This window comes from Hyperolius riggenbachi, chromosome 9 (genome assembly GCF_040937935.1).
Source record: "Hyperolius riggenbachi isolate aHypRig1 chromosome 9, aHypRig1.pri, whole genome shotgun sequence".
Classification (NCBI taxonomy): Eukaryota; Metazoa; Chordata; class Amphibia; order Anura; family Hyperoliidae; genus Hyperolius; species Hyperolius riggenbachi.
In genome coordinates, this window is record NC_090654.1 from 29,611,129 (window position 1) to 29,633,545 (window position 22,417).

General features: G+C 45.4%; 1 protein-coding gene across 1 annotated transcript in view; it reads right to left on the reverse strand.

The window, feature by feature from the left end:
• Nucleotides 1-18,795, reverse strand: part of SEMA4A (semaphorin 4A) — a 171,631-nt gene extending 152,836 nt beyond the window's left edge. The window contains exon 1 of the mRNA XM_068252290.1: nt 18,652-18,795. The gene's annotated coding sequence lies outside the window, so the exon portion shown is untranslated. The remainder of the gene's footprint in view (nt 1-18,651) is intronic.
• Nucleotides 18,796-22,417: the final 3,622 nt, after the last annotated feature.

The window sequence follows — 22,417 nt, forward strand, 5'->3', positions numbered from 1 at the left end:
GTCTCTTTAAGCCATGCCCCTGCCACGCCCCTGGCCACACCCTCACCACGCCTCTAGCCACGCATACCATAAAGATTTCATAAGAAACATATGTTGTTTTATAATTCAAACCATACTGGTCCTTTCTATCTTGGTTCATTTTCCTTCATAGTAACATTTTAAAATTAGTAATTTATTAATTTAAAGGATGGGAATAAAGTTTAGAGTTAAACACACACATTTTTAGTATAGAAATGGTATATATTTACACAGAAAGGGGGACAAAGTCCTGAAAGAGGGACAAATGAGGAGGAAAGAGGGACAAAGAGGCAGGGCTCCCAAAAAGGGACTGTCCCTCCGAAAAAGGGACAGTTGGGAGCTTTGTAAAACGCTCACATAATCGCTTGCCAAAGCGATTGTGAGCGTTTTGCGTTTTTCCTGTACCTTTCTATTGAGGCAAATCGCATCAAAAATGGCCCAAGCACCGCTTTTCAAAGCGGATCGCAAACGAACCGCTTTGAGATGAACTCTGTCATTGAGAATCATTGCACAAGCGCTTTCAGAGCGATTTTGAGAATCGCCCACGCTTAAAATTTTACAAAAATGCCACTAATGTGAACAAGGCCTAAGGGCAGTTCGGTAAGGGCCCTTTTCCACTATCTTTACGTTTCGAATGACGTCTCACCCTGCTGCAGCTCAAATCCTCAGTGGCGTTACTCTTACGCACCCCACAAAGTATATGATTGTTGCTATAGCGGCACCTAGTTTCGCCGATGTGCTCTGAAACAACCTGCTTTGCTGCAGCTCCCCCTGTGAACTTAGCCTGCGGCTGGGAACACACAAGCAAGTGCGGGAAAGTTAGCGTTTCGCTGCATATGTGTTTTCAGTGCGTTTGCTCTTTTTGTTCCGCACATGCATTTTTCTTGCATTTTGTGTGCGTTTGCGGTTTGCATATATAAATCGCATATGCGTTTTTGATATGCGTTTTATGCTAATCACTAGTAAGTCAACAGGAAGTGGACATCATAAAACTGTTTTAAAAAAAAACGCACTAAAAAGCAATACCCCTGGGCCACCATTGACATTCATTATGCGCGTTTTAGATGCATTTTGGAAAATGTGCAGCAAGTCCTGCATTTTAAAAAACGCAGATTGCAAAACACAAACATATGCGTTTTTCCATGCGGCCCATTGACTTGCATTATGTGCGTTTTCCGCAACGCTAGCTTTTTATGCCTAGTGTGTTCCTATGTTGCTTGATTTTTTGTTCTCTTTTTTTATGATTCTGCAGCAATACAGACATTTAGAGCCACAATATTACATCATTTCCTATTTTTCCTCTATCCTGTTGTTGCGCTTCACACCTAGACGCTGTCAGGAATTAGCACGTTTTCTTAATCAGTTATTATTTAGATATGCCTCATTTTTTGAAAATAAATAAATGCTAATGCTCCAACGCCTGATAATAAAAATTCTGTTGTTCAAAATAATTATGCAGAAAGTGGCGGAATAGAATTGATCCCTGCATATTGTTATTATTATTTATTGGATTTATATAGCGCCAACCAGGGCCGGGCCGAGGCATAGGCTGGAGAGGCTCCAGCCTCAGGGCGCAGTGTAGGAGGGGGCGCAGAATTCATTCAGCTATCATTCCTAATTGTGTTTTAAGCAGAAAGAAATAAGAAAAGGGGATACATAGCAGTGACTGCAAGCCAGATAACTAGATATTAAGGTGTTGGGGAGGTTGTGGGCCCTGTGGCCCTCTTAGTCTAATAGCAATCAGTGTGTGACAGCTGGGGTGGGAGGGATGGGGGGGCGCATTTTGGTGTCTCAGCCTTGGGTGCTGGAGGACCTTGTCCCGGCTCTGGCGCCAACATATTACGCAGTGCTGTACAATACATAGGATTACAGACAATGGTAACAGGGGTGACTAACAGCACAAGGTACTTATCCGTTAGCCGGGCGCATCCTCTAGGTGGCGACAAAACTCCACCAGAGTTACATCTTTCCCTACTATCAATGGCGGTGTGGAGGGGGAATAGTAATTAGCGCCACCTGCCAGGTGCGCCCGGCTAACGGATAAGTACCCAGCACAATATAGGTAAGACAATAGATACAACAATACAGGAGTTAAGCCATGATAAGATACACAACACAATACAGATAGTAATACAATGCCAGATCATGCACTGGAGTGGTAAAGCTAATAACACAAGTTCACATATTCTGGGTAAGGCCTTATTCACATTATAAATTGCAAGCGCTGAGCGATTTATAGGGTTTTTTTTAAGCCCTTTTATAAACACTCTGAGAGATTTTCGCTTAGAAAAGCACTTTTCTAACCGCTTTTGTGGAGCAATTTTTTTTCCACTTCCTGTCGTCAGGAAGTGAACTTTTTGACCTGGAAATGAATAAATACAATGTATTTATTCATGAAAGCGCACGGGAACTCGAAATTCAAGGCGCGTTTTCAAGCACTTTGCGATTTCCCTATACTTTCTATGGAATCGCAAACGCTCAGAGAATGGTGCAGGAGCCGCGTTTGCGGTTGGATAGGAAGCTCATCGCTCATGTGAGAACACTCACATAGAGCAACATTGCCCTAGCGCATTTAAGGCAAATTTTTAAATCGCCAGCGCTAAAAAAAAGAGTGAAATTGCTCTTATGCCCAGTGCACACCAAAAACATTAGCAGATCCTCAAACCGCTAGAGGTTTTTGGAGCAGATTTGAGAGCGATTCTAGGCATGGTTGACGTTTTCTAAACATGCCTAGAGTTTTTGGGAGCGTTTTTGTGTAGCAGATTTCATATATTGTTACAGTAGAGCTGTTACTGAACAGCTTCTGTAACGAAAACACCTGGAAAACTGCTCTGATCTAGTATTTTCCAGAGCGGTTTGAGCTTTTCCTATACTTTACATTGAGGCTGAAACGCTTCTGCAAACCGCAAAAATGCTGCAGGACCCACGTTTCCGGTTTGCTAAAAACCTCAAACCGCTGTTGTGCACCATCCTATTCAGATACATTAGCCAAGCGTTTTCACAGGCGGATGCGGTTGGCGGATTGCTGCTAAAACCACTCGGTGTGCACTGGGCCTTAGTATTAACAGGCCCTAAAAGTGTACAATCAAGTATGATACACAAGGGGAGAGGGCCCGGCCTGCCAAAGGCTTACAATCTGCATAACATTATTATCACAGGTTAATGTAGCTATTTATAATGAGAATTATAAGAAGCGGCAATGCTGCACAAGGGCACATTCACACTTAGGCTATGTTCACATTATAAATCACCAGCACTGCCGCAAGCGCTGAGCCATTTATTGAGAGTTTTGTCAGCGCTTTTGCCTGCGCTTTGCACTAAGAAAAGAGCTTTTATAAACACTTTTCTAAGCGCTTTTCCAGAGCGATTCATTTTTTAACTTCCTGAAGCGCTGGGGAAATTGCTATACAAATTGCTTTTTCAAGCGCTTTGCCATTTCCCTGCACCTTCCATTGAACTAAAGCGCTCAGAAAATGGTACAGGCAGCGCCTTTGAGGGCCCATTCACACTTGAGAGTTTTGCCGTCGATTTTGGCAAAACGCTCAAACGCTAGCGCTTTTGAAAAGCGCTAGTGTAATTAAACCCTATGGTCCTGTTCTTACTTGGGAGATTTGCGCTAATGGCCGCATAGAGCATCCCCTCTCCTCTCCCGGTCCCCGCTGTTCCGCTGGCTCCCCGGTAGCGCTATTCAACCGCTTCGGTCAAATACCGCTGTTTCCCGGCCGAAGGGAGGCTTCGGGAGCCCGAGTGCTCCCGAAGACGGGTCGCTCTACACTGCGCACGCTCGAGCGCCCTCTATGACGCACTCTCGCGTGCGCAGTATGGAGCCGCCTGTCTTCGGGAGGACTTGGCTCGAAGTCCCCGCGGCGGGGGATGCAAACGGGGGAGCCAGCGCTGCACCGGGGGCACCAGGAGAGGAGAGGGAATGCTCATTAGGACCCACAGCCTTCCCTCTCCTTAGGTGAGTATCTGACTTTTTTTTTTTTATTTAAATATGGGATCCCATTAGCTTTAAACTAGGCACTCATTCACTGATTTTCCCAGTAGATTCCTGGCAGATCACTGTGATCGAATTTGCCAGAAACCAATGCCCCGACATGCCCAATATATTGAAATTTTAATGGATTTTGACTAAAAATCAATCGCGACTATCAGACAGGACAGAAAGTCTTCATGGATGGGGGGAGGAGCAGGATCGGCAATCTACCAGCGCATCGAAATAGATTTCCTGCAGAAAGCTATTGAAAATCGGTATACTGTGTGTAGTAGCAATCAATCCGTCTGATCAGATTCCGAGTGTATGGCTAGCTTTACCATGCACTATATGGGAGAGGGTCCTAGGCCTATGCGTCTTATGATAGGTACACACCATACAATTCTCTGGCATATTTTTTTTTTCGATCGTGTTTTTCGATCAATTTTCATAGAATGGAAAAAACGATCGAAAAATGATTAAAAACGAAAGATCGGACACGTTGGAAATAATAACTGAGTTGTGCACAGTTGTGTCTACTTTTCAGCATCTGTAGCATTGATGTTGCTGAAAAGCGGACACAACTGCAGCAGGAGAAAGTCCAGACTATTGAAACTTTTGTATGTACAGGTAGCCAAAAGATATACTGCACCTTAGCACCACCTCGTGGACAAAATTAGTAACTGCATTTTTTTTTCTCAACCCACAAAAACACAAACCATCACTTTCAGAAGTTCTTGGACCTTTTGTGAGTCATTAGGATAAGGGCTTTAAAATCTGCAGCAGAGACTCATGAGAGATGATGTAAGCAGGCAGAGGCATGCTGGATGGTTCAGCAATTGCATTATCCCACAAGACAATGATATAACTACCCAGTACTGCCTCCATGGCAGGGGATTATGGGAAAGGGGACAGAGGTGGCTGGCGTAACGGATTAGCATTCATGGGCTCAATTGCCAGTACCAAAGTGTGATTGTGTGAGTGTGACTGTGCAGTCAGACATTGTGTGTTTACTTAAAGGACAACTGAAGTGAGAAGAATATAGAGGCTGCCATACTTATTTCCAATTAAACAATACCAGTTGCCTGGCATGCAGCTAATCTTGTCAGCTCTGACAATGTCAGAAACACCTGATCTGCTGCATGCTTGCTCAGGGGCTATGGCTAAAAGGCTAAAGTATTAGAGGCAGAGGATCAGCAGGATAGCCAGGCAACTGGTATTGATTAAAAGGAAATAAACATGGCAGCCTCCATATCTCTCATGCTACAGTTGTCTTCCGATGCAAACAAAACTGTTTTTAACTCACCTGGGACTTCTTCCAGGCCCGAGCAGCAGCTCTAGTGGTCCTCGGTGTCCCCACTGGCCACCTGCAATGATGGCGACCAACGCGTCTACATAATCTGAAGCGTACTGCGCCCGCATAGGCGCAGAAGAGCAGACATCGTTGTCAGGTCGCCATCATTGCAGGCGGTCAGCGGGGATACAGAAGACCACTGGAGCTGCGGCCAGGAACTGAGACGGGTGCAAGGGGCTGAAAGAAGCGAGGTGAGTAAAAAAATAGAATTTTTTTAGGCCTCTTTTCGGCCTTGTTCACATTGTGTTTGACTCACGTATCTGTCTGCAGTGGGCTTTTTTTTCCGCGATTTTCTGCGCGTTTGCTCTTTTGTGGGCGTTTTTGTAAGCGCTTTTGCAGAGCGCTTCCGTCTTTTGATCCATAAAAAATAAATACAATGTAATTTTTTTATAAACGCTCACGCAATCGCTTGCCAAAGTGATTTTGTGAGCGTTTTGCGTTTTTCCTATACCTTCCATTGAGGCAAATCGCCTTAAAAATGGCCCAAGCACCACTTTTCTAAGAGGATCACAAACGAACCGCTCTGATATGCGCACGCTTAAAATTTTACAAAAACGCCTCTGATGTGAACAAGGCCTTCCATGGGCAGTTGATAGGCAATGAAATGCCTCTCAAATGCTTACTGCTGCCTGGTAACTGCTCACTGCTGCCTGGCAACTGCTTGCTGAGCACACAGTTCAACTGCCCGTTGAAAAAAGGCCTTACTCGTTATTAGCCAACATTACCTTCCTGATGTGACCCAGGAAATGCCTACAGCAGTGGTGGCAAACCTTTTCGAGACCGAGTGCCCAAACTTTAACTCAAAAGTCTCTTGTCTCTCGTAAAGTGCCAACACGCCAATTTGAACAAAATGAACCCCCCCCCCCCCCTTCTGAAGAGATGACAAACACCAGGCCCTCAAACCTACAGTGATCAGATTTTTCTGGGTTCAACGCTGGGTGGGGGTGTCGCAACGAAAAATGGGCGTGGCCATGACATTGTATGGGTGGAGCTAACGTAATGAAGTAACAGCGAGGCATAAGAAAGCAGTGTTTCCACCGTGATGTGGTGAAACAAGGATTCGCATCATGGGTGTGCAGAAACTGTGTGATGCTATTTATTAGTATACCGTAACCCCAAAGCAGCAAACACAGCCAACTATGACCATTAAATAATAAATGCAGCAAAAGTTACCCCAGACACCACAAAATAAACGCAATGTGGGCAGCATTTCACCAGAAAATAGATGCAATGTGGGCAACATTTCAGCAGAAAATAACGCAATTTGGCAGCACTTCACCAGAAAATGCAATGAGGGCAGCTTTTCACCAGAAAATAAATGCAATGAGTGCAGCATTTCACCAGAAAATAAACGCAATTAGTGCAGCTTTTCACCAGAAAATAAACGCAATGAGGGCAGCATTTCACCAGAAAATAAACGCAATGAGGGCAGCATTTCACCAGAAAATAAACACAGTGATTGCAGCTTTTCACCAGAAAAAAAACGCAGTGAGTGCAGCTTTTCACCAGAAAATAAACGCAATGAGGGCAGCTTTTTACCAGAAAATAAACACAATGAGTGCAGCATTTCAGCAGAAAATAAGCGCAATGAGGGCAGCTTTTCACCACAAAATAAACGCAGTAAGTGCAGCTTTTCACCAGAAAATAAACGCAATGAGGGCAGCTTTTCACCAGAAAATAAACGCAATGAGTGCAGCTTTTCAGCAGAAAATAAACGCAATGAGGGCAGCATTTCACCAGAAAATAAACGCAATGAGAGCAGCTTTTCACCAGAAAATAAACGCAATGAGTGCAGCTTTTCAGTAGAAAATAAACGCAATGAGTGCAGCTTTTCACCAGAAAATAAACGCAATGAGGGCAGCTTTTCACCAGAAAATAAATGCAATGAGGGCAGCATTTCAGCAGAAAATAAACGCAATGAGGGCAGCTTTTCACCAGAAAATAAACGCAATGAGTGCAGCTTTTCAGAAGAAAATAAATGCAATGAGTGCAGCTTTTCACCAGAAAATAAATGCAATGAGTGCAGCATTTCAGCAGAAAATAAACGCAATGAGTGCAGCTTTTCACCAGAAAATAAACGCAATGAGTGCAGCTTTTCAGCAGAAAATAAACGCAATGATGGCAGCATTTCACCAGAAAATAAACGCAATGAGTGCAGCTTTTCACCAGAAAATAAACGCAATGAGTGCAGCTTTTCACCAGAAAATAAACGCAATGAGTGCAGCTTTTCAGCAGAAAATAAACGCAATCAGTGCAGCTATTCACCGGACAATAAACGCAATGTGGGCAGCTTTTCACCTGCAAAAAAAAAAAATTAAAAAAAGAATTTACTCACCTGACAGAATTCTCCTCTCCCGGCCGGCCTCTGGCGCGCAGCTCCCCGGACGATCCTCCTGCAGTCTCCCGCGCTGAATGCAATAGCAGGGCTACGGGAAGATGGCGCCCGAAGCCCTGTACTGGAGACACAGTCTCCAGTACAGGGCTCCGGACGCTATCTTCCCGTAGCCCTGCAGGCTGGAGCGGGGCTGCGGGATGTGAATGCCACTGCCAGTTAAATTTCCCGGGACAGAGCGCAGCAGCGATGGCATGCCTGCAGATGAGGCTACGCGTGCCATAGGTTTGCCATCACTGGCCTACAGCAGTTGGCAGAAAATGAAAGGTAGTGTTTCTATGCAATTAGAGATAGCCGACGACATACTAAATCTGGCCATAAAAGTACCAATATTGCAGTCCGACCATCCAAAGTTGTAAAATCTCTGTCCGACGGGGTTGATTTGGTGCGTGGCGGTAACAGCGTATGATATCGCAGTGCTGGGTCCTGGTTCAAATCTCAGCCAGGGCTCTATCTGCACAGAGGTTGTATGCTCTCCCCTTGTCTGTGTGGGTTTCCTCCGGGCACTTCAGTTTCCTCCCACATCCCAAAAACATACAGATAAGTTAATTGGCTTTCCCACAATCGTCACTAGACTACGATACACACCAGCAAGCAAGAAAATACTCAAAATTATTTTGATAGTATTTTTTCATCATCTTTTAGGTTCTTTTTCAATTGTGAAATGCAGAAAAGTTATTTTAAGGAGGATGTGAAAATTATCACTTAAGAGAAAACTCTGGAGAAAAAGCTAATTGCATATGGGCCCTGCTCTCCCAGAGTGCTCTAGGAGGAGAATTCTATATAACTAAACAGCCTAGGCTAAGCCTCAGTGGGAGGGCGGGCCTACATAGCAATATATGATGCTGAAACCAGGAACATTACTGTAAAAGTTGACGTCCTGAATAAATTACTGCATTCCACTATATGTCACTACAGGGCCTCTTTAACCTCCTCAGCTCGTCCATAACCGCCAGAGGGCACTGCTCAGGCCCTGCTGGGCCGATTTTCTTAAAAATTTTTTAAAACATGCAGCTAGCACTTTGCTAGCTGCGTGTTGGTGACGATCGCCGCCGATGCGCCAATACCCGCCGCGTTACAGGCTTCCCCCCAAGACCCCGTGCGCAGCCTGGCCAATCAGTGCCAGGCAGCGCTGAGGGGTGGATCGAGACTCCCTGTGATGCCACGACGTCGATGACGTCATTCCGTTCGTCACCATGGCGACAGGGGAAGTCCTAAAGGAAATCCCGTTCAGAACGCGATTTCCTTATGGGCATACGCGCCGGCGGTGATCGGAGGGGTGGGAGGGACACCGCAGGGAGGGGGGCATCATGTAGCTAGCGCTAGGCTAGCTACGTGATTTAAAAAAAAAAAAATCAAATACTGCGCAGCAGCCACCCTGGCGCATTTAATAGAACGCCAGGGTGGTTAAAAACCAGTGATGGGAATTTGGAAATGTAAAATGTGAAATAATTTTTGTTCACAGATTGGTCTCCAGTAGACAAAAGTATGAAAGCCGGCAGGATAAGCTGCAGCCATTCTGATTCAGGATGGTGTGAGAATGAGAAAAATCTCCAGGCAAGCTAATTTATCTACATTTGATTCCTGCCTTTGTGAAATGATAAAATGGTCCATGAGGACTGCACAGCCTGATTTATGTTCCTCATCTTGAAATAACATGAAAATCTCAGAAAACTATATAAATTACAATGTTTTAATTTATGCAACATTTGATTTACACATGTTCATCCCTGATGAACATTGAGCAACTATTGTATACATGTTAAGGAAGAACTCCACCCACCGCCATATATATCTCTCCTGTAGCCATCAGTCCATCTACTTTCTAAAGGTGCCCATACCCTCAGGGCCGGATTTCCCATAAGGCACTGAAGGCACAGGCCTACAGGCGCCTGATGATGGAAAAGTGGCTCATTCCACACCCGACCCTAGTGCCTCCCTCCCTCCTTCCCTATGCAGAGTCCTGAGCAGACTGTGAATGTGACTAAACCCCTGGCCGCTGTCCCTAAAACTGTTATATGTACACATGCATTAAAATGCTCTACCTGGTTGCTGTCGCAGAGTGTCTGCCATACTTCCGCATTTGCGTCCCACATGACTACCGTCACATAGAGCACATGTGTGATGTCACACGTGAGCCCCGCCCCCACGTTCTGTAACGCCAGTAGGCACATGTGCTGTCAGTATGTCACTCAGGGCTGTGGAGTCGATATAAAAATCATCCAAGTCAGACTCCTCAGTTTATGATTATGAAACCTCCGACTCCAGGTACCCAAAATTGCTTTGATTCCGAACCCCACAGCCCTGGCAGAGGTACAGCAGACACTTGACGGCAGCTGACAGGTGGGGGGGCTCACATAACATTTGGAGGGACAGCGGATGTAAGACTTTGTGCTGAAATCAATTGGGAATAGGCCTGCGGTTTATGGGCAGCCAACAGATCTCTCTCTAATTAGATTCAGTCAGATAGAGAGATCTGTCTCTTGGTCGAATCTGCCCATCATTGCTAGATGATTAGTCGTTTAATTTTAGAGAATCCAACAAATACTGGAATGTCAGTTTTGGGTAGTTAGGGGTAAATAATGCATATTTGATTCCCTCGGTGATGTCACTCCCAAACACCAGTGATGTCATAAATGCAGAGGGAGAAACACTGGCTGAATTCTGAGAAAGTGAAATGGAAAATGAATACAATTGTGCTTCACTGATTCTCTTGGATAATAAAAAGCTTTGTTTCTCTTATGACGGCCTGAAATCTTCGTGAGAAATTTTCCTCCCACAGAGGAGAGGGGGGGAGAGGGGATTTTATTAGGAAATCGTCTAAACTTTCATTCTCTAAATTCCTTGGGATTCTTACAATTTCAGAAACGAGGACACATCAGTTGTCCCTTAAAGTGACCACCACATCCTGCTGTCACACACAGATGAGAAAGAATAGCAAGATAAACTTCCAGGATTGCTGGTCTGATTAGACCATCGGGCATCCAATCAGCCTTTTATTTCTCAATGGTTAGACCTCTACACCTGCCAGCTCCACCTCCATCCCGGGATTGACCTAAGGTCAGACCCCACATTGTGGGAGGGCTATAGACACAAATACTTAAAGTTAACCAGAGACAAAGCACCCTCATGTATTTTACCATATATATCAGTGGGAACATTCGAGAAAATGCCTACCCTGCTCTCTGCTTCATCCTTCACTACTCAGCCTGCTGGTTATCAGCCCTGATAAATCCCTGACTGAGCATTCAGTCTGGCTTTGCTCAGGAATCATAAATGGTAGAAGAACTGCTCACCCCCGTAAAGAACAGTGTTGGCACCCGGAGACTGAATCCAACAGATATGTACCGCAGAAGAGATGGTCCGCACTAGTTCAAGCTGATCCGAAACTTTATTGAAAATGCATCATTTCACAAAAAGCTGACATGTTTCGGTCTCACAGGACCTTAATCATAGCTAACCAGATTCCTTTGTTCAGGAATCATTATAGCTGAGTCATTATAGCAGAGCCAGAAGGGGGCAGACTTGGGCTTGAAAAGACATCAGAGAACACAGACACAGCTATAATGATTCCTGAGCAAAGTCAGACTGAATGCTCAGTCGGGAATTTTATCAGGGCTGCTAACAAGCAGGCTGAGCAGTGAAGAATGAAACAGAGAGCAGGGTAGGTGTTTTCTCTAATGTTCCCACTGATATATATGGTAAAATACATGAGGGTGCTTCGTCTCTGGTTCACTTTAAGCAGTTCTCATTGGTTTTAGCAGCTTAAAGGTGGCCATACATCTCTAGACTTCGCAGGGCGATCAACCATCCGATTCAACAATTCAATTCAACATTTCAAATCGGATTAAAATGGGTATCGCCAAGAATGTGCCCGATTGAGGATGCGACCAATTTCGGGTGCTTCAGGTTTGCACATGATTCTCCCAGAGGCAGAGCTTGCTATCCCATTCATTTATTATGAGTGGGGTAGCGGCCCAAACGTGCCAAAATGCGTGCAACCATGCGCTGCAATTCAGTAGGAATTGCAGCGCATGTTTGGAAACATCAGACAGCACAGTCTATGCGATCACGTTTCCAGAATCACGGCTTAAAGCGCGCATATGGAAACGAGCCCTAGCTCTTTCAGCAAGCAAAATAAAGAAAGTAAAACAGCCTGGTTACAGGGCCGGCCTTAGGTTTCACAGTGCCCTGAGCGAAACCTGATTTTTGTGCACCCCCCCCCCCACCTTCATCCTCTTTGCGTGCACACACACAAGCCCATATGCAATTTTCTCCTGAGATATCTCCTAGGACAGTGGTTCCCAACCTTTGTGAAGTCGTGACACATCACGCCAAATGCTCAGATTTCCGTTATACATCACATATGTATAATAGCAAAAATACTATTAACCTCCTTGCCGGTTATCAGCTCGGGGTAACCTGTGCAGGAGGATTTCTCAGGCCCCGGTGGGCCGATTTTCACAATTTTTTTTATTGCACGCAGCTAGCAGTTTGCTAGCTGCGTGCATATCCCGATTGCCGCCGATTCGCCGCTACCCGCCGCGTTGTGCTGCCCCCCCCCCCCCTCTCCAGACCCCTTGTGCAGCCTGGCCAATCAGTGCCAGGCAGCGCTGAGGGGTGGAACGGGATTCCCTCTGACGTCCCGACGTCCATGACGTCGGTGACGTCATCCCGCCCTGTCGCCATGGCGAGGGGGAAGCCGAGCAGGAAATCCCGTTCTGAACGGGATTTCCTGCTTGCAAAGATCGCCGGCGGCAATCGAAGTAGGTAGGAGGATGCCGCTTGTCAGCGGCTATCATGTAGCTAGCGCTAGGCTAGCTACATGAATTACAGAAAAAAAACCAGTGCTGCGCATCCCCCTTGCCGACAGAATTGGAACCGCAAGGGGGTCAATAACCATGAAATGGATAGAAAGAGTGCATTATCCTGAATAAACGAAAAAATGAAGGAATGAAGGCTAGAATCTTTCAGGAATATTAATAAAAACAATCGGTGGGACAATTAGCCCCCCCCCCCCCCCAAATTTGGAATTATAGCGCAGCAACAGCAATTTGCACCACAGGTTATAGTCGCAGTGCGCTCCTCCCCCCCAAAAAAACGCCCTAAGACTCAGTATAGGTAGGTAGCCAGGTATATCTGCCCCCAGGCCAGTATAGGATCTCATGTGTAGGTAGCCAAGCATAGGCGCCCCCAGTATAAGAAGTCAGTTGTAGGTCCCCCCCCATAGGTATCCAGGCGTAAGTGCTTCCAATTTAGGTAGCCAGGAGTTGGTGCCCTCAGTATAGGTAGCCAGGAGTAGGTGCCCTCCCTCAGTATAGGTAGCCAACTATAGGTGCCCCCCCAGTATAGGAAGTCAGATGTAGGTGCCCTCAGTATAGGTAGCCAGCTATAGGTGTCACCAGTATAGGAAGTCAGGTGTAGGTGCCCTTGGCATAGGTAGCCAGCTATAGGTGCCCCCTTGAAAGCCGGCGCCCTGAGCGACCGGAGTGGTCAAAGGCTGGCTATGCCTGGTAATTATTGTTTTGTACTGTACATACACACATTTATCTCATCATGTCACACGTTGCCTCGGGTACACTTTAAAGAAAACCCGAGATCAGCTAAACTAAGGAATCGATACTTACCCGCGGCGTCCTCTCGCCCCATAAACACGTGTTAGTCCCTCACCGTCCTCCCTCGGTCTGCCGCGATCAGCCCCGGTAACTTGCTCAGTTGCGTTCAGTCTGGGTCTACTGTGCATGATACGCAGTAGACCTGGACTAACATCACTGAGCAAGTTACCGGGGCTGATCGCAGGCTGCACCACACCTTTCACAACCTCAGATCAGCAGGATTCATAAACTTGGTCACTCCCAGAGTGCACCTCAAAACCTTTGGAGCCAGAGCTTTCGGTCATGCTGCCCCTACCCTTTGGAACTCTCTACCACACCCAATAAGGACGGCCCCTTCCCTGGAGTTAGTCAAATCTAGACTGAAAAGCCACCTGTTTAGCCTGGCATATGCGGACTTATAGAGTTCTTCCTCTGTACCGCAATTTACCAATCAACCAATTACTGCTCTAAACCACGCTTATGTGCTTTGAGTCCTGTTGGAGAAAAGCGCTTTACAAATGTTATTTGTTGTTGTAATTCTGCTTAAAGGGAACCTGAAGCAAGAAGAATATTTATTTATTTATTGTATTCATAAAGCGCCAACATATTACGCAGCGCCATATTTATTTCCTTTTAAGCAATACCAGTTGCCTGGCTGTCCTGCCACACTATTAGCCATAGACCCTGAACAAGCATGCAGCAGAACAGGTGTTTCTGGCATTAATGTCAGATCTGACAAGATTAACTGTATGAAACAAAATGCCCCAAAAAACCTTGACCATTAGGTCTTGTCAATTTGACACACTAAAATATGTGGAAATGATCCTCTTATATGTCCCCTTTTAAGATGTAAGTCTTATTTATGGGCTTAACCACTTAAGCCCACAGGGTTGTTTATTTTTTTGCATCTGAGCAACTTTCACCTCCCATTCATTTTCCAATAACTTTATCACTACTCATCACAATGAATTGATCTATATCTTGTTTTTTTTCTGCCGCCAATTAGGCTTTCTTTGGGTGATACATTTAGCTAAGAATTAATTTATTCCAAAACCATTTTAACAGGAATATTAACCACTTTACCCCCGCGCGTACGGATTTCTCCGCCCCTTTTTCCATCCTTTCACCCCCAGGGACGGAGAAATAAGTACTCTGCGCACTCCCGCCGCTGTCCGCGCTCCCGCTCGTAAACACGCCGCCCGCCGCTAGTAAACACGCCGCCGCCCGCTCGCCCAGAGATCAACGAACGGGAAAATCCATTCCCGTTCGTTGATCTAGGCCCCGCAATGATCTGCTGCCGCTCGGCTGAGCAGTGCGATCATTGTGAAAAAATAACAAAGTCCCAGCCTCCTTCTACTTCCTGCAAGCGTCCGGAAGGACGCTTGCAGGTCGCATGAAACAAATTGGTAATGTTGCCATCTTGTGGCCAAATAGTAAAACTATACCCTAACCATTTTTTACACACAAATAAACTTGTTTTACACAAAAAATTAACTCCTTACCTCCCACACTCCCCAATTTTTTTTTTTGTAATTAAAAAAAAAAAAAAAAATTTACAATGTAAAAAAATACATAAATAGTTACCTTAGGGACTGAACTTTTTAAATATTTATGTCAAGAGGGTATAACACTGTTACTTTATAAACTATGGGCTTGTAATTAGGGATGGACGCAAAACTGAAAAAAATGCACCTTTATTTCCAACTAAAATATTGGCGGCAAACATTGTGATAGGGACATAATTTAAACGGTTTTATAACCGGGATAAATAGGCATATACATTTAATGGGTTTTAATTACAGTAGCATGCTTTATTTAAAAACTATAAAGGCCGAAAACTGAAAAATAATAAATTTTTTCCCACATTTTTTCCTATTTTCCCATTAAAACACATTTAGAATAAAATAATTCTTGGCATAATATCCCACCTAAAGAAAGCCTAATTGGTGGCGAAAAAAACAAGATATAGTTCATTTCATTGCGATAAGTAATGATAAAATTATAGACGAATGAATGGAAGGAGCGCTGAAAGGTGAAAATTGCTCTGGTGGTCAGGGGGTAAAACCCCTCAGTTGGGAAGTGGTTAAGAAAGAAATAGAAGAAAAATTTTTTTTTCTGTTTTTGGCCATTATAGTTTGAAATTAATACATGCTACCGTAATTAAAACCCATGTACTTTATTTGCCCATTTGTCCCGCTTATTACGCCATTTAAATTATGTCCCTATCACAATGTATGGCGTCGATATTTTATTTGGAAATAAAGGTGCATTTTTTTTCAATTTGCATCCATCACTATTTACAAACCTATAATTTAAAAAATTATACTAATATACTCCTTTGACATGCATATTTAAAAATTTCAGACCCTTAGGTAACGATTTGTTGTTTTTTGTTTTGTTTTTTTAACCTCCTGAACGGTATGGACGAGCTCAGCTCGTCCATCACTGCCGGAGGCTGCCGCTCAGGCCCTGCTGGGCCGATTTTCCTCAAATAAAAAGCAGCACACGCAGCCGGCACTTTGCCAGCTGCGTGTGCTGCCTGATCGCCGCCGCTCTGCGGCGATCCGCCGCGAGCAGCGGCGAAAGAGGGTCCCCCCAGCCGCCCGAGCCCTGCGCAGCCGGACCAATCAGTGGAGGCGGCTGACGTCAGGACGTCGGCTGACGTCCATGACGTCACTCCGCTCGTCGCCATGGCGACGAGGAAAGCCAAACAAGGAAGGCTGCTCATTGCGGCCTTCCTTGTTTATTCTGGGCGCCGGAGGCGATCGGAAGAACGCCTCCGGAGCGCCCTCTAGTGGGCTTTCATGCAGCCAACTTTCAGTTGGCTGCATGAAATAGTTTTTTTTTAATTAAAAAAAACCCTCCCGCAGCCTCCCTGGCGATCTCAATAGAACGCCGGGGAGGTTAATTGTAATTGTTTTTTTTTTTTTTTAAATAAAAAAATGTATTTGGGTAATTTGTGGTGTGGGAGGTAAACCGCTAATTTTAAATGTAAAATAATGTATTTGTTTAATAAAAAATAGATGTGGGTGTAGTTTTTCTATTTGGACACAAGATGGCCACAGTCAAAAAGTCCTGGAAGCGTGATTGTATGCTTCCAGGAAGCATTAGGACGACGGGAAACTTTTTGTAACTCAGAAAAACCGCAAGGGGCTTCGATCAATGAATGGGATCTATAATCCCATTCATTGATCGCTGGGCTAATGGCCGGCGGCGGGAGCGCACGCGGCCCGCGGGAGTGCGCGCAGCCTATCTGGACAAGAATGTTCGTCCAGATAGGCTTAAGTGTTTAAAGGGGATGAACTGTAAACAAACCAAGACCTTGTCATCAACCTCAATAGGAAAATATTGATTCAAATCATTCAATAACCAATTAAAACATCAATTTATTATAAATCTTTAAAACATTTTTCACCTAAATACAAATACACAATATCCGCATAGCCATTACAGCAAAGTCATGATTAAACAGTTTACAAACATTATGCATAGTTCCCAGTAAGGGTGCCATGAAATTGGAAATTGTCCCTTATATTATGTCCACCACTATATAAGTATCATGGAAATCCCCTTTGGGACAAATATATCTGTAAATTTAACACTTAATTATGTACAGCCGGGGTAAATAATTTTATTGAAGCGTTTCGTGAAACATCGGACCATATTACATTCACTTCTTCAGGAGTAATACGTAATAAGTGTGTTTCAGACACTACTGCAGACAAATAGACCATAAGGCCTGCCAGGCAACTGGTATTGCTTAAAAGGAAATAAATATGGCAGCCTTCATATACTTCTCGCTTCAGGTTCCCTTTAAGGGAAATTTAAAGTAAAACAAAAATGTTCCCAGTTTAACTTAGAACAATGTAACAGGGATACAGAGGCGCCAGAAGAATAACAATGTCTAAAAAGTTAAAATCTTGATGAGGCAGTGATGGACTTACCTCCACCAAACAGACACAAGATATGCCAACAAAGTTTAGCAGAACAAATGTATTTACATACTCCAGGGGAAAATGCAACGCGTTTTGCTGGGTTGACCCCGCTTCATCAGGCAATAGGTAAAAGTAGGTACAGTGCAGGTCTGTAGCTGGGCCAAGCGCCTCTGGGGCTTCTTCTAGTCACCTGTAGTCCTTCTGGGTCCCTCTCCGTCATTCTCTGACCCTTCAGCATTTGTACCCCTCTAAAATCTGCATGCGCAGCCTCGGGCCACGCGCCTCCTCGTTCACGTTCTGCACCTGTGCAAATTGTAACTGCGCACGCGCCATTCACTCTCGCCTATGGGAGCGTGACTGAGGAGGCGGCACATGCACATTAGCCGGGGACTGCTGCAGTCAGCCAGCTTTCAGAGGAGCACAGCCACTGAAGGTGGGAATCGACAGGGAGGGACCAGAAGACTACAGAGGGTTAGAAGACGCCAGAGGTAAGTTCACTACCTGGCGACCGCTCCACGCCAATTGGCGTGAACTCGGCGGCAGCCCCAGGACCGCTACACGCCAATTGGCGTGAATGGCCTTCTATGGGGCTAGCAGGAGGATAAACAGTTGGGGAGCGATCAGACCCCACCAACAGAGGGGTGAGGGGAATCACTTGTGTGCTGAGTTGTGCGGCCCTGCAGCAAGCCCTTAAAGCTGCAGTGGCCCAATTGAAGAGAAATGGCCTGGTCTTTAGAGGGGTTTAACACCACGGTCCTCAAGTGGTTAAAATGGGCACATTTGTTTTAATTAGAGCAAACCTGAAGTGAAAAAAACAAACCTTAATTTCCATTATTTATTTATTTATTTTTTAAATAACATTGCATCATACTGTCACAGTTGCCATTTTAAAACTACACACTGTCTTTTAAGCTACAAACAATGCAAAAATAATGATCCTTTGAACTTTCCTGCAGTAAAACCTTACCTCATGCTGCCTCTCACTGTTTCTTGGCGGTTTAAGTGATTCAGAAAACAGGACTGTATTCCACCAGGTTGGTGGACTAGCTCAGAGAAGCTCTTTTGCATAGATAACTGAAGTTTCTTAACTCTCCCTGTACTGGAAAACAATATGAGACTTTTCTTTTAGTGCCACTAATGTTCTATTTCTTAGCTGTACTACACATACAATTCATTATATCATACATTTATTTTCACTTCAGGTTTGCTTTAAGTTACCCTTTAACACAGTTTATTGCACACACCCCTAAATGTGTCATGTAGCGTTTGGCTGATGTAGTAAACACAGACAGCGTTGCGAGGCGAGGGTCTCACCGGTCGCCCCAGGGGTGGTGGTAAAGGGTACACAACCTGCCATAAGCCATATCCGTATGTTTGTCGCTTACCGTGCAGCACCGCGCCGTCCCGCGCACTCCTGGCATCTCCGCGCACTCCTCTCAGCTGCTGCCTTGAGCCGGCGCCGGGGTCACTCTCAGCTCCAGGAAAGGAGATTACAGCAGATTTAGGAGGCAGCAATCTCTCTCTCTCTCTCTCTCTCTAGTTCGCTCTGCCATAACCCCATTAGTGACGCTCGAATGGCAGCCAGAAAGAAAAGGCCGACACTTGGATCCCGTAGACAAAGGGTGGCCTGTCCCCTCAAGCACAAGAGGCCCTGCAAGCCCCCGCCAAAGATGTGACCCAGAAACAGTCTGCGTTACAGTACAGCCAGGCCAAACGTCTCAGCACAGCTCGCATTTATATATAAACATGTGACAGAGATCAGTTACACGGGAATTATTTCATCAGAGCGGCTTCATGCTTTGTCTTCCTGCTATGGCTAATTTATGATTCCAACAAAACATTTGTAAAGCGCTTTTCTCCCGTAGGAGATTGTCTCAGTTCAGAACATCGTTTCAGTGTGCGATGCGTTAAAGAGGAAAATGTTGCGTGAATAAATGGCTGAACGGGTGGCTTTTCCCATTACGGACCAGAGCAATTTTCACCTTTCAGCGCTCCTCTCTTTCATTCGCTAATAACTTTATATCTACCTATCACACCTAAATGATCCATATCTTGTTGGGGTTTTTTTTTCCCCCAACAATTAGGCTTTCTTTGGATGGTACTTTTTGCAAATAATTATTTTAATCTATGTGCATTTTAATGAGATCAATAAGAACAAAGGGAAAAAAATCATGTCGCAGGTTTCAGCCTTTATAGTTTTAAAATAAAATGTGCTACTGTGAATAAAACCTACACATTTTATTTACCCATTTGTCACAGCTATTACAACATTTAAATTATGTCCCTAGTACAATGTATGGCGACAATATTTTATTTGGAAATACAGGTGTATTATTTTTCTGTTTTGTTGTTCATTTACACTATATCACTAATTGCAAACCCTTATTTGATAGAATAACAGTAATAAACCCTCATTACATACATATTAAAAAGTTGAGTCCCTAAAGCCTGGTTCACATTAGCGTTCGCTGTCCGGATCCGCCTGATTGGATCCGGACCGTATACTGTACAAATGGAACGTACGTTCCGCATAGCAATGCAAAGTCTATGCGGACGTTCACATGCGTACGTTCCGTACAGAACGGAGTCGGATCGGATCCGGACTCTTTTCCAACATGCGCTATTTTTCGGGTCCGGTCATCCGGCCCACGCACTCGGGCCGGATCCTGACCCGAACATGCAGCCATGCTGTGCAATGAGAAACGGATGTGTCTCATCACACTGGCAATACGACCGGATGCTTCCAGTACCGGTCCTATGCCACTTGGGGGGCTCGGACTACACGCCGGTATCCCCCATGCTTGCGGTGCCTTTCTGGTACTGCAATGTATCTAGTTCCGGCTACTTTATTGTAGCCGGAACTGATACATTCCGGATCCGCAACTGGTGGCAACTTGTGGCCACCGCAGAGACCCGTACACCATCAGCAGTTGGCTGATGGTGTAATGGTTAAGGGCTCTGCCTCTAACACAGGAGACCAGGGTTCGAATCTCGGCTCTGCCTGTTCAGTAAGCCAGCACTAATTCAGTAGGAGACCTTTGGCAAGTCTCCCTTACACTGCTACTGCCAATAGAGCGCGCCCTAGTGGCTGCTGCTCTGCTCTGGCGCTTTGAGTCCGCAAGGAGAAAAGCGCAATATAAATGTTATTTGTCTTGTCTCTTTGCGCCCCCCGGACCCCCGCGGACTCGAACCGCAAGTGTGAACGGGGCCTTAGAAACACCTAATATGCTGCATGCTTGTTCAGGGTCTAAAGCTAAAAGTATTAGAGGCAGAGGATTAGTAGGATAGCCAGGCAATCTGCATTGTTTGAAAGGAAATAAATATGGCAGTCACCATATCCATCTCACTTCAGTTGTCCTTTAATTCAATGTATGTAGGTGTATTTTTACTATTTGACCACTAGATGTCCATCCACTTTATTCTTGTGTACTGTGAACATCGCACAGTAAGTATTTATTTATTTATTGTATTTATAAAGCGCCAACATATTACGCAGCGCTGGACAATAAATAGGGATACATACAATATTTAGGGGTGACATACAGCAAAATGACAATACCTGAATACAAGAAAGGCCAAATCATGCAGCACAGTAGGAGTACAAGGTAATGCTTAGTCAGTCACTGGAGGGGAGCATGGAGATTAAGCAAGTTAGGTTCACTCAGATGCATAGCATGGGTTCACAGTAATGGAGGTGCATGATCAGGTAGGACACAAAAGGAGGACCCTGCCCAAAGGCTTACAATCTAGAGGGAGAGGTAAGGACACGGAAGGTAGGGGACCAGCGTTCAGCTGTGGGTTTAGAGCACTTGTGAGGGGTAGTAGGCCAGAGTGAAAAGGTGAGTTTTGAGGGCTTTCTTGAAGATGTTGAAGGAGGGGGCTGCCCTAATGGGTGGAGGTAGGGTGTTCCATAGTGTTGGAGCAGCTCTTGAGAAGTCCTGGAGGCGTGCATGGGACTGGGTGATGCGGGGGGCGGTTAGGCGAAGTTCATTGGAGGAGCGGAGTGAGCGGCTCGGTGTGTACCTCTGAGTAAGATCGGAAATGTAGGTTGGACAGGTTTTGTGGACAGATTTGTAGGTCAAACACAGTATCTTGAATCTGATTCTGGACTGGATAGGAAGCCAGTGGAGGGATTCAAGGAGGGGATCCGCCGTGGTGGAGCAATGGGAGCAGTGGATAATTCTGGCTGCCGCATTCATGATGGATTGCAGTGGGGCTGTTCTGGTCATAGGGAGACCAGGCAGCAGGGCATTGCAGTAGTAAAGGTGGGAAATTATGAGGGTAAGGATGAGGAGTGTGGTGGTAGCAGAGGTCAGGAAAGGGAGAATCTTACAGATGTTACGAAGGTGGAAGTTGCAGGACTTTGTGAGGTTTTGGATGTGGAGGGTGAAGGAGAGTGCAGAGTCCAGGGTGGCACCCAGACAATGGGCTTGAGAGGTAGGGCGAATAGTAGTGTGGTTAACAGTGACATGCACATCAGGTTTATGGATGTCCGGGGTGGGAAGCTCATAAATTCCGGTTTGTCTAGGTTTAGTTTCAGGAACCTAGCGGACATCCAGGAGGAGATGGCTGACAGACAGGAGGAGACCTTGTCCATGGTAGTGGTGGATATGTCAGGGGTGTGGAGGTAGATCTGGGTGTCATCTGCATACAGATGATAGTTAAAACCCATGGAGGAGATAACCTTGCCAATGGAGGATGTGTATAGGGTGAACAGTAGGGGTCCAAGGACTGAACCTTGGGGGACTCCCACCGAGAGGTGGTTGGGGGTGGAGGAGGACTCATTGAAGGTGGTCGTGAAGGAGCGGTTGAAGAGGTAGGATGAAAGCCAGGACAGGGCAAGTTCGTGAATGCCCATGGACTGGAGGAGTAGGGGATGATCTACTGTGTCATACGCTGCTGAAAGGTCAAGGAGGAGGAGAATGGAGTATTTACCTTCAGCTTTAGCTAAAGCAAGGTCATTGACCACTTTGGTGAGAGCAGTTTCGGTTGAGTGGGCAGGCCGAAATCCAGATTGCAGTGGGTCTAGCAGTGAGTTATCAGGTACACATCCAATTTTTATTGGCCAATGACTGCCCAATTTTTAAGTAGTGTGTGTGTGGTTTTTACTTTCACTTTGTTAATGACCACCGGCATCTTACTGATCCTGGT